General features: G+C 43.5%; 1 non-coding gene across 1 annotated transcript; it reads right to left on the bottom strand.

Annotated features, from left to right (window-relative positions):
* Positions 1 to 12,324: 12,324 nt before the first annotated feature.
* On the bottom strand, positions 12,325 to 12,431 carry LOC112853806 (U6 spliceosomal RNA). Its single transcript, XR_003222933.1, has one exon. It is a non-coding gene; the product is annotated as a U6 spliceosomal RNA (small nuclear RNA).
* Positions 12,432 to 16,158: the final 3,727 nt, after the last annotated feature.

Raw genomic sequence — 16,158 nt, 5'->3', positions numbered from 1 at the left:
TTGCCTACACTTTCCTTGTAGGTCTCGCACGGGTTTTTCAAACACTTCTAAGTGAGCCAAGGTGTCAGTTGAAAGATGGTTCCTCCCCCACCGTCCCCCACCCCCCACCCCCGCCCCCAGTGCGGCTCTACAGATTTCGGTGTATGGCACTTCCCTCCTAGGCCCCTTAGGTTTGCAAACACGTCCAACTCAGGGAAACAAGATGTTAGTTGAAAGATGGTTCGTCCACAGTATTCTCCCACCGTGTCGAGTATATGTCACTTTCCACATCGTTCCCCACATGGGTATTCAACGACTTCTAACTTCGTGATACGACATGTTAGTTGAAAGATGATGGTTTCTGCAAGGTGCAGTTTGAGAGACTATAAGGCACTTTCGGCAAAGGCCCCGCAAGTTTTTCAAACATTTCTAACTTCATGAAACGAGGCGTTTTTTGAACGTCAGTTGAACCTTATTTGAACTGTTAGTTCCTCGCAGTGTTGCCTCAGAGAGAAGAGACGGCGCTTCCCTCATAGGCACCATATAGGTTTTAATCACTTACTGAAACCAGACGTAAGTTGAAAGGTTGTTTCACCACAGCGTTGTGTCACAGAGTTGACTTTATGGTAGTATCCCAATAGGCCCCGCCTGTTGTTCAAACACTTTTAGCGTACTGAAACCAGATGGTAGTTGAAAGATAGTTTCGGGACACTGTGGTTTCACAGTCTTGAGCTTACGGCGCTTTCGTGGCGAACCCCCATAGGTTTATAAACACTTCTAACGGCGAAACCAGATGGTATCTGAAGAAGCGTTCACCACAGTGTTGCGTTCAGCATATGGCACTATCCGCATAGGCCCCCGCATGGGTTTTTCAAACACGAAGTTAGAAGTTTGTGATAACATTTGCGGGGGGAAATGGTGACTGTGACATATACTCGATCCTGTGTAAAAATATTGTGGAGAGACTTCTTTCACTTAAAATCTCGTCTCAAGTCAGAAGAGTCAGTGGAGCTTACGCGGTAAGTGCCATATACTCAAATCTGTCAAGGAGCACTATGGGGAAGCGATCCTCCCATCTCCTTCCACTAAGAATTGACGGAAACGTGTTGCCTAGGAAGGGGTAGTGCCCTACACTCAACTCTGTGAAACAACACTGTGGGGAAAACTTCTTTCAACTACCATGTGCTGTCCCCGAGTTAGACGTGCTTGAAAACTATACCGCACCTGTGTGGAAACTGCCATACACTCGACCCAGTGAAACACTGTGGGGAAACTACTTTTCAAGTAACATTTCGTTTCACTAAGTTAGAAGTGCTTGAAAACCTATGCGGAACCTGTGGGGACAGTGCCATATACTCAACCCGGTCAAGCAGCACTTTGGGGAACCAACCTATCTTTGACCTAACATCTCGTTTCACCTGAGAACTGTCTGAAAACCTATGCGGGCCCTACAGGGAGTCATATACTCACCTCTGTGAAAAAACACTGTGTGGAAACCATATTTCAACTAACGTCGTTTCACTAGGGTAGAAGTGTTTGAAAACCTATGCGGGATCTATGCGGAAAGCGCCATATACCGAAATCTGGGCACTACACTGTGGGGAAACCCGTCTTTCAGTTGTCATCTTGTTTCGCTAAGGGAGAAGGGTTGGAAAACCTATGCGCGGCCTAGGCCGAAAGGGACATAGACTCAACTTTGTGAAAGAAACAAAACAAAACAACACTGTGGAGACGCAGCGTCTTTCAGCTCACATCTGGTTTCACAAAGTGAAGATAGTGTGAAAACTTACGAATCACTCACAGGGAAAGGGCCACATACTCAACTCTGTGAAACAAAACTGTGGGGAAAACATCTTTCACCTAATATCTGGTCTCACTAAGTGAAAAGTGACCACACATGCGGGGCCTAGGCAGACAGTGCCATAGACTCAACTCTGTGAAACAACACTGGGGTGAAAGAATCTTTCAACAAACATCTGGTTTCTCTAGGTTCGGTGTGTTTGAAACCCCTTACGGGACCATCACGCAAAGTGCCACACACTCCACTCCGAAATAACACTGTGGTAAAACAGTCTTTCAACTAACATCTGATTTCACTGGGAACTCTTTGAAAACCGACGCGGGGGGCCTACAGGGCAAATGCCATAGACGCAACTCTAAGAAGCAACAATGGGGGTGGGGAGAAACCACCTTTCAAGTAAACGTCTCGTTTTCAGTAGGTTAGAAAGTACCATATACTCAGTTCTATCACGCTGCACTGTGCGGAAACCATCTTTCAACTAAATGTTGCATCACGGAGTTAGAAATATTTGACAACCCATGCACGGAACGATGTGGAAAGTGACGTATACACGACACTGTGAGAGACTCTTGTGGGCAAACCATCTTTCCGCTAACCTCTCGTTTCACCGAATTAGAAGTGTTTGAAAACCTATGCGGGGCCTATTCCGAAAGTGTCATTCCCTTTGAAACCACTCTTGGTAACAACACGGCGGCGAAACAATCTTTCAACTAACATCCGGTTTCACTAATTAGGTGAGTACCGCTTGAAACCTATGCGGGAACTACAGGGTGAGTGCCGTATACTCAACGCGGAGAAACAACACTGAAGGGAAACCACCTTTCAACCAACATCTCCTTTCACTGTGGCAAGAGTTTGAAAATGTATGCGCGGCCTATGCCCAAAGTGCCACACACTGTGGCCCACCTCTCAAAATGCACTTGGCGGAAACCATCTTTCAACTAACATCTTGTATCGCTGAGTGAGAATTGTTAAAAACCTATGCAGGGAACGATGTGGAAAGTGACATACAGCCGAGACTGGGAGACATTAGCGTGGACAAACCGTCTTTCAACGAGCCTCTTGTTTCACTAAGACAGAAGCGTTCGAAAACCCATGCAAGGAAGTATGAGGACAGGGACGTAAAACAACAGTGTTGTCGGACCATCTTTCCACTGACACCGTGTTTCACTAAGTGAGAAGTGTTGGAAATCTATCGGGAGTCTAAGCGGAAAGTGCCATCCACTCAACTGTGCGAAAGCACTGTGGGGAAGCCATCCTTCGACTACTATCTTGTTTCATTACGTTGGAAGTTGCTGGACAACCTAGCACAGCCAATGAGGAAAGTTACATGTACTCAATTCTGTCAAGTAGCACTTTGGGGAACCTATCTTTCAACTACCATCTCGTTTCCCTAAGGTAGAAGTGTTTGAAATCCCAGGCGGAGACTTTGCGGATAGTGCCATATCCTCTACTCCGTGAAACACTGTGGGGATACCGTCTTGCAAGGAAGATCTCTTGTCGCCAAGTTAGACGTGGTGGTAACCATATACGGGGCCTGGGCAGAGTGTCATATACTGAACTCTGTGAAACAACATGGTAGGGAAACCATCTTTCAACTGACATGTCCTTTCACTAAGTTAGAGTTGTTTGAAGAGCAATGCGGGGACCAGGCAGAGAGCGTCATATACTGAATTCTGTGAAACAACACTGTGGGGAAACCCTCTTTCCACTGTCTCGTTTCACTAAGTTAGAATTGTTCCAGAAACTATATGAGAAGCCAATGCCGGACGTGCCATAGCCTCAACTCTGTCAACCAGCACTTTGCAAGCACTAGTGTTTTGAAACTCTCTTTCAAGTCTCACCTGATTTCACCAAGTGAGAACTCTTGGAAAACCTATTCGGGGCCTAGGCCAAAAGAGCCATATACTTAGCGGCGTCGACCAGCACTTTGCAAAAACAATCTATCAAGTAGCATCTTGTTTCCCTAAGTTAAAAGTATATGAAAACATACGCGGGGAACGCTGCAGAAAGTGACATATACACGACTCTGTGAGAGAATACTGTGAACAAACCACCTTTCAACTGCCATCTATCTTGTTTCACTAAGAAGGATTTGAAGACCTATGTGGGAAGTATGCAGAAAGGTGCATATACTCAATCAACTATGTGAGAAAACACTGTGGACAAGGCATCTTTCACCTAACATCAAGTTAAAATATTGAAATCACCTATTTTCAAGTTAAAATAGTTTGACAACCTGTGGATCACCTACAAGGAAAGAGCCATATGCTCAACTCTCGAAACAACACTGAGTAGGAACCACGTTTCATCTAAGATCTGATTTCACTAAATTAGAAAAGTTTGACTACACGTGAGGGGCCTAGGCAGATAGTGCTATACACTCCACTCTGTGAAACAGCACTGTTTTGAAACACTCAACGCTCATCTGATTTCGCTAAGTGAGAACTCTTTGAAAACCCTTTCGGGGCCTATGACAAAAGTGACCTATACTCCACTCTGTGAAAGAACACTGTGGTGAAACAATCTTTCAACTATCATCTGGTTTCACTGAGTGGGAGAGACTTCTTTAAAAAACCTAGGCGGGGCCTACACAGTAAGTGCCATATACTCAAGTTTGTGAAAAAGCACCGTGGGGAAGCCATCTTTCAACTGCCATCTCGTTTCACCAAGTTAGAAGGGTTTCAAAAAACTATGAGGGGCCTGTGACGGAACTGCCATATACTCAGCTCTGGCAAACGGCACTTTGCAGAAACCGTCGTTCAACCAACATTTTCTCACTACGTTCGAAGTGTTTGAAAACCTATACGGGGAACGATGTGGAAAGTAGCATGCATTCGACACTGAGAGAATACTGTGGATAAACCGTCTTTCAACTAACAACTTGTGTCACTAGATAGAAGCGTAATAAAACCTAGGCGGGGACCATGTGGAAAGGGCCAGGTAATCAACTCTGCGAAAAAACACCATGGAGAAACAACTTTCAACTCACATCTAGTTTCCCAAAGAAGACTTTGAAAACCTATGCATGAACTACTTATGGAAAGTGCCATGGGCGCAACTCTGGAAACAACAAGGTGGGGAAGGCATGTTTCCCCTACAATCTGCTTTCACCGAGTTAGAAACGCTTGAATACACATTCGGGACCAAGGCGGATGGTGCCATACACTCCACTCTGTGAAACAACAGTGTGGTGAAACACCCTTTCAACTAACTCTTGATTTCACTTAGTGAGAACTGCTTGAAAATCTACGCAGGACCTACAACGTAAGTGCCATATACTCTGTGAAACAACACCGAAGGGAAGCCATCACCCAAAATCTGGTTTCACTAAGTCACAGAGTCGTTGGAACATACACGGGTGGCCTAAGGGGTGGTGCCTTTTATTTACTCAATTCTGGCAAAGACACTTTGTGTGGAAACGATCCTTCAACGAACATCTTGCTTCAGAAGTTAGAAGCGTTTGAAAAACTATGCGGGGCCAATGACGAACGTGCCATAAGCTCAACTCTGAATGGAACAAACACTGTGCAGAAACTATCTTTCAAAAATCATCAGGTTTCACTATGGTAGATGTGGTTCAAACCGTTTATGGGGCCGACCCATAAAATGCCTTATACGCTACTCTGGCAATCTACACGGCGGTGAAAGACTCTTTCAACAAACATCTGAATTCACTGAGAACTGTTTGGAAACTTATGCGGGGCCCAAATGGTAAGTTCCATGGACTCAATCTGTGAAGCAACGTTGTGGGGAAGCCACCTTGCAGCTGACATCTCACTTCACTTAGTTGGAACTCCTGACAAACTTGCGGGGCTTGTGGCGAAAGTGCCCTATGGTCAACTCTGTGGTGAAAAACTTTCCACTAACCTCAGGTTTCACTAAACGAGAACGCTTTGAAGACAAGTGCGGCGCCTACAGACCAAGTGCCATATTCTCAACTCTGTGAAACAACCCTGTCGCCAAACCATCTTTCCACTAACATCTCGGTTCACTAAATTAGAAATGTTTGAGAAATCTATGCGGGGAACGTTCAGGACAGTGACATATACTTGACGCCGTGAGAGAATATTGTGGACAAACCGTCTTTCCAACAACAACACTGGTGGGGGAACCATCTTTCAACTAACATCTCGTTGCCCTAAAATTAAAAGTTTTTCAAAACTATGTGGGGCCTATGCCCAAAGTGCAATATACTCAACTCTGTCAAACTGCAGTTTGCGGACAGCATCTTTCAACTAATATTTTGCATCACTGAGTTAGAAATGTTTGGAAATCTACGCGGAGAACAATTAGGAAAGGGACTTATAATTGACACTGTCAGAGATTACTGTGGAAAAGCCATTTTTCAACTAACATCTTGTTTCACTGTTAGAAGTGTTTGAAAAACACTGCGCAGCTTAGGCAGAAGGTGCGTGTTCTCAACTCTATGAAACAGCACTGTGGGATAAACATCTTTCAGTTAACATCTTGTTTCACAAAGCGAAAATGGTTTTAAATCCTTTGCATGGCTTACGGGGAAGGAGCCATAGACTTAACTCTGTGAACCAACACTGTGGACAAACAATCCTTCCCTGAGTCAGAAGTGTTGGAATACACATGCGGCGCCTAGAAGGAGAGTGCCATGCGCTCTTGTCTGTGAAACAGCACTGTGGCGAAACTGTCTTTCAACTAACATCTCGGTTCACTCAGTTAGAAATGTCTGAAAATGTCTGCGGGACCTGCGCCGAAAATACCTTCTACAGCACTTGGGGCGGAAACCGTCTTTCAAGGAACATCTTTTATGACTAAGGTAGAAAGAAGTGTTTGAAAACCTTTGTGGGGATCGATGAGGAAAGGGACACCGTGAGAGAATACACTGTGGGACAATTTTTCAAGTAGCATCTCGTTTGAAAACCTATGCGGGGCCTATGCGCGAAGTGCCATACACTCAACTCTGTGAAACCATACGGTAGAGAAAGCATTTTTCAACTAACTTGTGGTTTCTCTGAGTGCGTGGCCTATGCGGGTCCTATGCGTTCAGAAAGCGCCATGTACTGAAATCAGTGGAAAAACACTGTGGGGAAACCATCTTTCCACTAACATCGCTAGGTGAGACGTGTATGCCCGCCCTATGAGGAAAGTTCCACATACTCACTTTTGTGAAAACACACTGTGGGGAAAGCACCTTTCACCTGACATGTGGTTTTACAACGTTAACATAGTTTGAAAACCCAAGCATGACCTACATGGAAAGAGCCAAATGCTCAACCCCCTGAAACAAGACTGTTGGGGAGGGGCTCTTTCACCTAAACTTCGTTTCACTGAGTTTGAAGTGTTTGAAGACTCATGCGAGGCCTATGAACATAGTGCAATATACTCACCTCTGTGAAAGAAGCCTGTAGAGAAACCATCTTTCAACTAAAGTGGGAAGCCTTCCAGAGGTTGAGCTTTGAGTACTTCTGTGTAATCTCCAAACAGGGAAGTGACATGTGACATAAACACAGAAAGATCTAAATTCACTTGAAAGACAGTGTGTCATTTGTGGTTCCTGCACTTTTTCAAATTCTACTATCAGCTAGAAATGAGGAGTTTGAATATTTTCAAACACTTAGGATTAGAGAATGTCAGAAACATTGAAACTTCAGGATAACACCTTCTGCTGTGTTTTTTTTTTTTTTTCATTTATTCTAAACATCTCAGAGGCAAACATTTGATTTTATTTGATTACTGCTGAGCATGCAGACAAAACAAAAGGAAGTATTCTTGGAATACGTGAGTCAGTCACAATAATCATTAAGCTTTCTTTCCGTTGTCTCGTTTTTCTTGTGTTTCTTTTAAGGGCTCTTTGGAATAAGTTCAAAATGAGACCTCCAGCTTTGCTTTTCTTATTCAGGATTGCTTTGGTTACTTGGGGTCTTATGTCATTCCATAGGAATTTCAGGATCGTTTTTTCTGTGAACGATAACGGTGGTATTTTGTTAAGGATTGCCTTAAATGTGTAGATTGCTTTGGGTAGTATAGCCATCTAAACCAAGTTTGTACTTCCAAACCATGGGCAGGGAATGTTTTCCCATTCATTTTTGTCCTCTTTCAGTTCCATGTTATGTTGCCAGAGTACACAATTTATACCTCTTTGGTTACATTGATATCTATCTTACAAAGTACCATTGGTGCAATTGTCAATGGAGTCATTCACTGATTTCTCTTTCTGGGTGGGTGGGGGATGAGCATTGGCAGATGGGCGTTGAGGAGGGCACTTGTTATGATGAGCACTGGTTTTTGTGAATAAATGAGGAATCACTGAATTGTACTCCAGAAACTAATATTGCACTGTATGTTAACTAACGAGAATTTAAATAAAATTTTGGGAAAAAATAGGAAAAAAATGAGTAGATGATTTGGTCTTGCTACTTTTGCACCTCCATTGTGAGCCATCTATCCTAACTCAGTTTATCTTGGAGCTTTGTTCACACACACAGTTTTGTTTTGGTGCTGTGCTTTATAAACGTCAAAGTAAGAAATATGCCAAAATGGGATATTTGTGGATAAAGTGTTTTTCAGGAAAAATAATAAAACACTTTAATTACTTGATCAGTTTAAAACACTATATCTCAATGTACAGGTTGCATTTTATCTAAATTTATATAATAATTAAAGGAAACTTTATTCAAGACCAATTAATTTTTATGGAAAGAACTTGAGGTTTTATCCATAGCATAATGTGTGAAGTATGGATTCTGATTTTTTTAGATGTTGACAAAGGAAATCATATACTAAGATGTTAGAGCAGGGAGATCACTTGTATGTGATGGTGGGCAATCCATAATTTGTTATAGACTAACCACGTCCAGGTTTCACTTGTATGAGAAAGAAACACATCGGTTTCATGTTTCTTCCTCAGATATCTAATACAGGGGCACAACTATAACTGTAAGCAAAGCAAGAACTTTATCTTTGGAGAATTATTTGCCTTCGGAAATGATCTATGTCTTTCTGAATAACAGATCTCTGCATGCCTAGCAGCAGAGGCAGGTGTGGAAGGTGTGGAGGTATTCAGAGATATAGTGTTTCTGCCTGAATGATATCCATGCCGTCTCTACTGGGAAAAGTAGGTGCTAGTGGGGTGGGGTGGGTGCTGAAGACCTACTTCTTGAGCAGAGTCTTGGCTGCATTAGCACACGTCATAAAGCAAGGGAGCACACGCCTACACTCCTGGGTCAGTGATGTCCTGCGTACCTGGTAGAGGACAAAGACCTGCTATATCTTCACTGGCTCCACACATTTGCCTATATTATGCCGGCTTTTACAGTTGTATACAGTACACCAGAATTCTTAGTATACAGGCGTGGCTGAGCACTCCCTACCAGACACCCCATCCACTGTTAATGGAGCCTGACATCACATCCTCTGGAGAAATGGCTTTTGTAGTTACGTGTCTGAGCTCTCAAGGTACAATGGGGTGAATGATCTCATCAAGAGATTAAGACTGGCCCAGACCACGGGGGGGGGGGGGGGGAGGAGTCCAGAAGAGAAGGCTGGAATCTGCTGTTTTAGGCCATGGCTGAAACCCCTGCCATCACTCTTGCTTTAGAAAGGAGAGGCTGTCATATTCTGGGAGGAATCATGCCTGCACTTGCTGTCCATTTGGAGTCATGCTGCTATGCAAATCCTCACATGGGCACTGGCACACACAAACAGAAAGATGTGTTGAAGAAAAAGTGGACACTTGGGAAAGTGACGAGACAGAAAGAAGAAAGCGGTTAAAGACAGCTCTGTCATGGGGCAGCAGCGTCAATTTTTAGAGGTGCATGCACAGAGTTCTTTCCTTTTTTTGCTTTTACTTTTATATATATTTTTTCAATATATGAAATTTATTGTCAAATTGGTTTCCATACAACACCCAGTGCTCATCCCGAAAAAATGCCCCCCTCAATACCCATCATCACCCACCCTCCCTTCCGTCCCACCCCCCATCAACCCTCAGTTTGTTCTCAGTTTTTAAGAGTCTCTTATGCTTTGGCTCTCTCTCACCCTAACCTTTTTTTTTTTTTTTTCCTTCCCCTCCCCCATGGGTTTCTGTTAAGTTTCTCAGGATCCACATAAGAGTGAAAACATTGGGTATCTGTCTTTCTCTGTATGGCTTATTTCACTTAGCATAAGACTCTCCAGTTCCATCCACGTTGCCACAAAGGGCCATATTTCATTCTTTCTCATTGCCACAAGCCACAATTTCTTTATCCATTCATCAGTTGATGGATATTTAGGCTCTTTCCATAATTTGGCTATTGTTGAGAGTGCTGCTATAAACATTGGGGTACAAGTGCCTCTATGCATCAGTACTCCTGTATCCCTTGGGTAAATTTCTAGCAGTGCTACGGCTGGGTCATAAGTTAGGTCTATTTTTAATTTTTTGAGGAACCTCCACACTGTTTTCCAGAGTGGCTGCACCAATTTTATTCCCACCAACAGTGCAAGAGGGTTCCCGTTTCTCCACATCCTCTCCAGCATCTATAGTCTCCTGAATTGTTCATTTTGGCCACTCTGACTGGCATGAGGTGATATCTGAGTGTGAGTTTGATTTGTAGTTCCCTGATGAGGAGCGACGTTGAGCATCTTTTCCTGTGCCTGTTGGCCATCCGGATGTCTTCTTTAGAGAAGTGTCTATTCATGTCTTCTGCCCATGTCTTCACTGGGTTATTTGATTTTCGAGTGTGGAGTTTGGTGAGCTCTTTAGAGATTTTGGATACTAGCCCTTTGTCCGATATGTCATTTGCAAACATCTTTTCCCATTCCGTTGGTTGCTTTCTAGTTTTGTTGGTTGTTTCCTTTGCTGGGCTGAAGCTTTTTATCTTCATGAAGTCCCGGTAGTTCATTTTTTGCTTTTAATCCCCTTGCCTTTGGGGATGTGTCGAGTAAGAAATTGCTATGACTGAGGTCAGACAGGTCTTTTCCTGCTTTCTCCTCTAGCGTTTTGATGGTTTCCTGTCTCACATTCACGTCCTTTATCCATTTTGAGTTTGTTTTTGTGAATGGTGTGAGAAAGTGGCCTAGTTTCAACCTTCTGCATGTTGCTGTCCAAGCTCTCCCAGCACCATTTGTTAGAGAGATATTTCCATTGGAAAATCCTGCTTTGTCAAAGATTAGTTGGCCATACGTTTGTGGGTCTAGTTCTGGGTCTAGTTCTATTCCATTGGTCTATGTGTCTGTTTTGTGCCAATACCATGCTGTCTTGATGACGACAGCTTTGTAGTAGAGGCTGGGATTGTGATGCCTCCTGCTTTGGTCTTCTTCTTCTAAATTACTTTGGCTATACGGGGCCTTTTGTGGTTCCATATGAATTTTAGCATTGCTTGTTCTAGCTTCGGGAAGAATGCTGGTGCAATTTTGATTGGGATTGCATTGAATGTGTAGATAGCGTTGGGTAGTACTGACATTTTGACAATATTTATTCTTCCAATCCGTGAGAATGGAATGTTTTTCCATTTCATTATATTTTCTTCAATTTCCTTCATAAGCTTTCTATAGTTTTCAGCATACAGCTCTTGTACATCTTTGGTTAGATTTATCCCTAGTTATTTTATGCTTCTTGGTGCAATTGTGAATGGGATCAGTTTATTGTCTTTCTGTTGCTTCATCATTAGTGTATAAGAATACAATTGATTTCTGTACATTGATTTTGTATCCTGCAACTTTGCTAAATTCATGTATCAGTTCGAGCAGAATTTTGGTGGACTCTATCGGATTTTCCATGTATAATATCATGTCATCTTGCAAAAAGTCAAAGCCTGATTTCATCTTTGCCAATTTTGATGCCTTTGATTTCCTTTTGTTGTCTGAATGCTCATGCTAGAACTTCCAACACTATGTTAAACTACAGCGGTGAGAGTGGACATCCCTGTCGTGTTCCTGATCTCAGGGAAAAAGCTCTCAGTTTTTCCCCATTGAGGGTGATGTTAGCTGGGGTTTTCATAAATGGCTTTTATTATATTTGTGTCCCTTCTATCCTTTCTTGAGGGTTTTTATTAAGAAAGGATGCTGAATTTTGTCAAATGCCTTTTCTGCATCGATTGACCGGATCATATGGTTCTTATCTTTTATTACTGTGATGTATCACGTTGACGGATTTGCGAATGTTGAACCAGCCCTGCATCCCAGGAATGAATCCCACTTGATCACGGTGAATAATTTTTTTTTTAACACAAAATATCTTTCCATTTTTTTTGTGGATTCTTTAATTTCTTTGATTAATGTCTTATAGTTTTTCTTTATTTTTTTATTTATTTTTATTATTTTTTTTCTCATGCCTGTGCTTTATTTATTCATTTTTTTTTTAATTTTTTTTTTCAACGTTTATTTATTTTTGGGACAGAGAGAGACAGAGCATGAACGGGGGAGGGGCAGAGAGAGAGGGAGACACAGAATCGGAAACAGGCTCCAGGCTCTGAGCCATCAGCCCAGAGCCCGACGCGGGGCTCGAACTCACAGACCGTGAGATCGTGACCTGGTTGAAGTCGGCCGCTTAACCGACTGCGCCACCCAGGCGCCCGTATTTATTCATTTTTAAAAATATGGAACGCTTCACGAATTTGCCTGTCATCTTTGCGGAGGGGCCATGCTAATTTTCTCTGTATCATTCCAATTTTAGTATATGTGCTGCCGAAGCGAGCACTGAATAATTCTTTTTATATGCTGTTGAATTCAATTGGCTAGTATTTTCTTGTGAATTTTTGCATCCATATTCATCAGGGATATGGACCTGTAGGTCTCTTTTTAAAATGGGTCTCTGTCTCGTTTAGGAATCAAAGTAATGCTGGCTTCATAGAATGAGACTGGAAGTTTTCCTTCCCTTTCTATTTTTTGGAATAGCATGAGAAGGATAGGTATCTTCCCTGCTTTAGACGTCTGGTAGGACTCCCCTGGAAAGTCATATCTCTTCTTCTGCTGGGTTTAGGCTGTCTTTCTGTTCCCCTCTATTTCCTTTAGGTGTGCTGTTAGAATTTGTATTTGGGATTTTTCTTGTTTCTTGAGATGGGCCTGGATTACAATGTATTTTCCTCTCATAACTGCCTTTCCTGCATCCCAAAGCGTTTGAATTGTAATTTCATTTTAGTTTCCATATATTTTTTTAATTTCTTCTCCAATTGCCTGGTTGACCCACTCATTCTTTAGTAAGGTGTTCTTTAACCTCCATGCTTTTGGAGGTTTTCCAGACTCTTTCCTGTGGTTGTTTTCAAGCTTCATGGCATTGAGGTCTGAAATTATGCCTGATATGATCTCAGTTCTTGTATACTTATGAAGGGCTGTTTTGTGACCCAGTATGTGATCTATCTTGGAGAAGGTTCCATGTGCACTCGAGAAGAAAGTCTATTCTGTTGCTCTGGGATGCAGCGTTCTATATATATCTGTCAAGGCCATCTGATCCAATGTATCATTCAGGGCCCTTGTTTCCTTATTGACCATGTGTCTAGATGATCTATCCATATCTGTAAGTGGACTGTTAAAGTCCCCTGCAATTACCGCACTCTTATCAATAAGGTTGCTTATGTTTGTGAATAGTTGTTTTATATATTTGGGGGCTCCCATACTCGGCGCATAGACATTTATAATTGTTAGCTCTTCCTGATGGATAGACCCTGTAATTATGATATAATGCCCTTCTTCCTCTCTTGTTACAGCCTTTAAATTAAAGTCTTAAGTATGTCTACTCCTGCTTTCTTTTGACTTCCAGTGGCATGATAAATAGTTCTCCATCCCCTCACTGTCAATATGAAGGTGTCCTCAGGTCTAAAATGAGTTTCTTGTAGACAGCAAATAGATGGGACTTGTTTTTTTATCCACTCTGATAGCTTATGTCTTTTGGTTGGCACATTTAGTCCACTTACGTTGTATTATAGAAAGCTATGGGTTTAGAGTCATTGTGATGTCTGTAGGTTTCATGCTTGTAGAAATGTCTCTTGTACTTTATCTCACAGGATCCCCGTTAGGATCTCTTGTAGAGCTGGTTTAGTGGTGACGAATTCCTTCAGTTTTTGTTTGGGAAGACATTTATCTCTCCTTCTATTCTAAATGACAGACGCTGGACAAAGGATTCTCGGCTGCATATTTTTTCTGTTCATCACATTGAAGATCTCCTGCCATTCCTTTCTGGCCTGCCAAGTTTCAGTAGAGAGATCAGTCACGAATCTTATAGGTCTCCTTTATATGTTACCGCACGTTTATCCCTAGCTTCTTTCAGCATTTTCTCTTTATCCTTGTATTTCGCCAGTTTCACTATGATATGTCGTGCAGAAGATCGATTCAAGTTACGTCTGAAGGGAGTTCTCTGTGCCTCTTGGATTTCAATGCCTTTTTCCTTCCCCAGATCAGAGAAGTTCTCACCTGTGATTTCTTCAAGTACACCTTCAGCACCTTTCCCCCTCTCTTCCCCCTCTGGCATACCAATTATGCCTAGATTTTTTCTCTTTAGTGCATCACTTAGTTCTCTAACTTTCCCCTGATACTCCTGGATTTTTTATCTCATTTCTTCTCAGTTTCCTCTGTTTCCATAATTTTATCTTCTAGTTCACCTATTATCTCCTCTGCCTCTTCAGTACGAGCCGTGGTTGTCTCCTTTTTATTTTTCACCTCGTTTATAGCATTTTTTTAGCTCCTCCTGACTGTTCCTTAGTTCCTGATCTCTGTAGCAATAGATTCTCTGCTGTCCTCTATACTGTTTCCAAGCCCAGAGATTAATTTCGAGTAACATTCTAAATTCACTCTCTGTTATACTGTTTTAAGTCCTTTTTGATCAGTTCCTTAGCTCTTGTTATTTCCTGGAGATTTTTTTGAGGGGAATTCTTCCGTTTGGTCATTTTGGATAGTTCCTGGAGTGGTGTGGAACTGCAGGACACTTCCCCTGTGCTGTCTTGAATAACTTGCGTTGGAGGGCAGGGCCGCAGTTAGACCTGATGTCTGCCCCCATCCCACCGCTGGGGCCACAGACTGGTGTGTACCTTCTGGCGTATTAGCTGGGGTGGATCGGCAAGGTGCACAGTGTTGCGAGGGGCAGTCTCAGCTCATTTATCCTTCGGAGATCCGCTTCGGGAGGGGACCTGCGGCACCGGGAGGGAGTCAGACCCACCGCCAGAGCGATGGATCCACAGAAGCACAGCGTTGGGTGTTTGCGCGGAGGGAGCAAGTTCCCTGGCAGGAACTGCTTCCCTTTGGGATTTTGGCTGGGGGATGGGCGAGGGAAATGGTCCTGGCCAGCGTCTTTGTTCCCCGTCAAGCTGAGCTCTCTCATCCCGGGGGCCCAGCAACTCTCCCTCCCGTTGTCCTCCAGCCTTCCCGCTCTCTGAGCAGAGCTGTTAACTTATATAAACTTCCAGATGTTAAGTCCCGCTTGCTGTCAGAACACACTCCGTCTGACCCCTCTGCTTTTGCAAGCCAGACTCAGGGCCTCTGCTTGGCCGGCGGGCTGCCCTTCTGCCTTGGCTCCCTCCCGCCAGTCCGTGTAAGGCGCACCACCTCTCCGCCCTTCCTACCCTCTTCCGTGGGCCTCTGCATCTGCGCTTGGCTCCAGAGAATCGATTCTGCTAGTCTTCTGGCAGTTTTCTGGGTTATTTAGGCAAATGTAGTTGGAATCTGAGTAATCAGCAAGACGCAGTGAGCCCAGCATCCTCCTACGCTGCCATCTTCCCCCTGGATCTGCATGTACAAAGTTCTAAAGATAGGCAATGAATTCTTGATGTTCCTAGGTTTCTGCTGGACCCAGGGCCATCCTTGGCCCAGCCTCCAGAGGAAAGGCCTAGGGTCCTACAGCCCAACTCTGTGGGCAGCTGGAAATATGATGAACTAACTCCCCTTAGTTTAGACAATAGCTACAGAAGATAAGGCTTCAGTGTTCTCCCATATAGTGTTGTGTTAGCAGTGGATTTCTCGAGAGTTCCATAGAGTCATGAAGTGTCAATTGGCCTGGGTTCTCCGTGGATGACTCACTGTGCTCTGGGATACTAGAGAAGTGCTTGATACTTACTGGGAGCCATTTAGAGCCTAGAGAGGCTTGGGGACTTGAAGTGGTGAGGACTCGGGAAAGGGAAGGACATGTCAGAGCACAGGACACTGAGTCTAGAGTGCAAGGCCAATACCAGTGCATGTTGGGCCCCCGGGCTCTTCATTTGGAAACAGGGTGTCATTTTTCTGGCTGACAGGAAGATGCCTCATGAGTCAAAAGTATACACTGGGGATGGACAGAGTAATGGGAAGCGCAGAAGCTGGAGATCCCTTGCCCAGCCTTGGAGCCTGTAGGTCCTGAGTTTACCCAGGGAACTTAAAAGGCCACTGCCTTCATGTCAGCCACATAATGGTGCTGATTTTGTTTGGTGGTCTTCATGCCTGTGTCTCCAGTGCTAGCGCTG

Source organism: Puma concolor, chromosome B2 (assembly GCF_028749965.1).
Source record: "Puma concolor isolate L17-30 chromosome B2, mPumCon1.1.hap2, whole genome shotgun sequence".
Lineage (NCBI taxonomy): Eukaryota > Metazoa > Chordata > Mammalia > Carnivora > Felidae > Puma > Puma concolor.
This window is presented reverse-complemented; position numbering and strand designations above follow the sequence as displayed.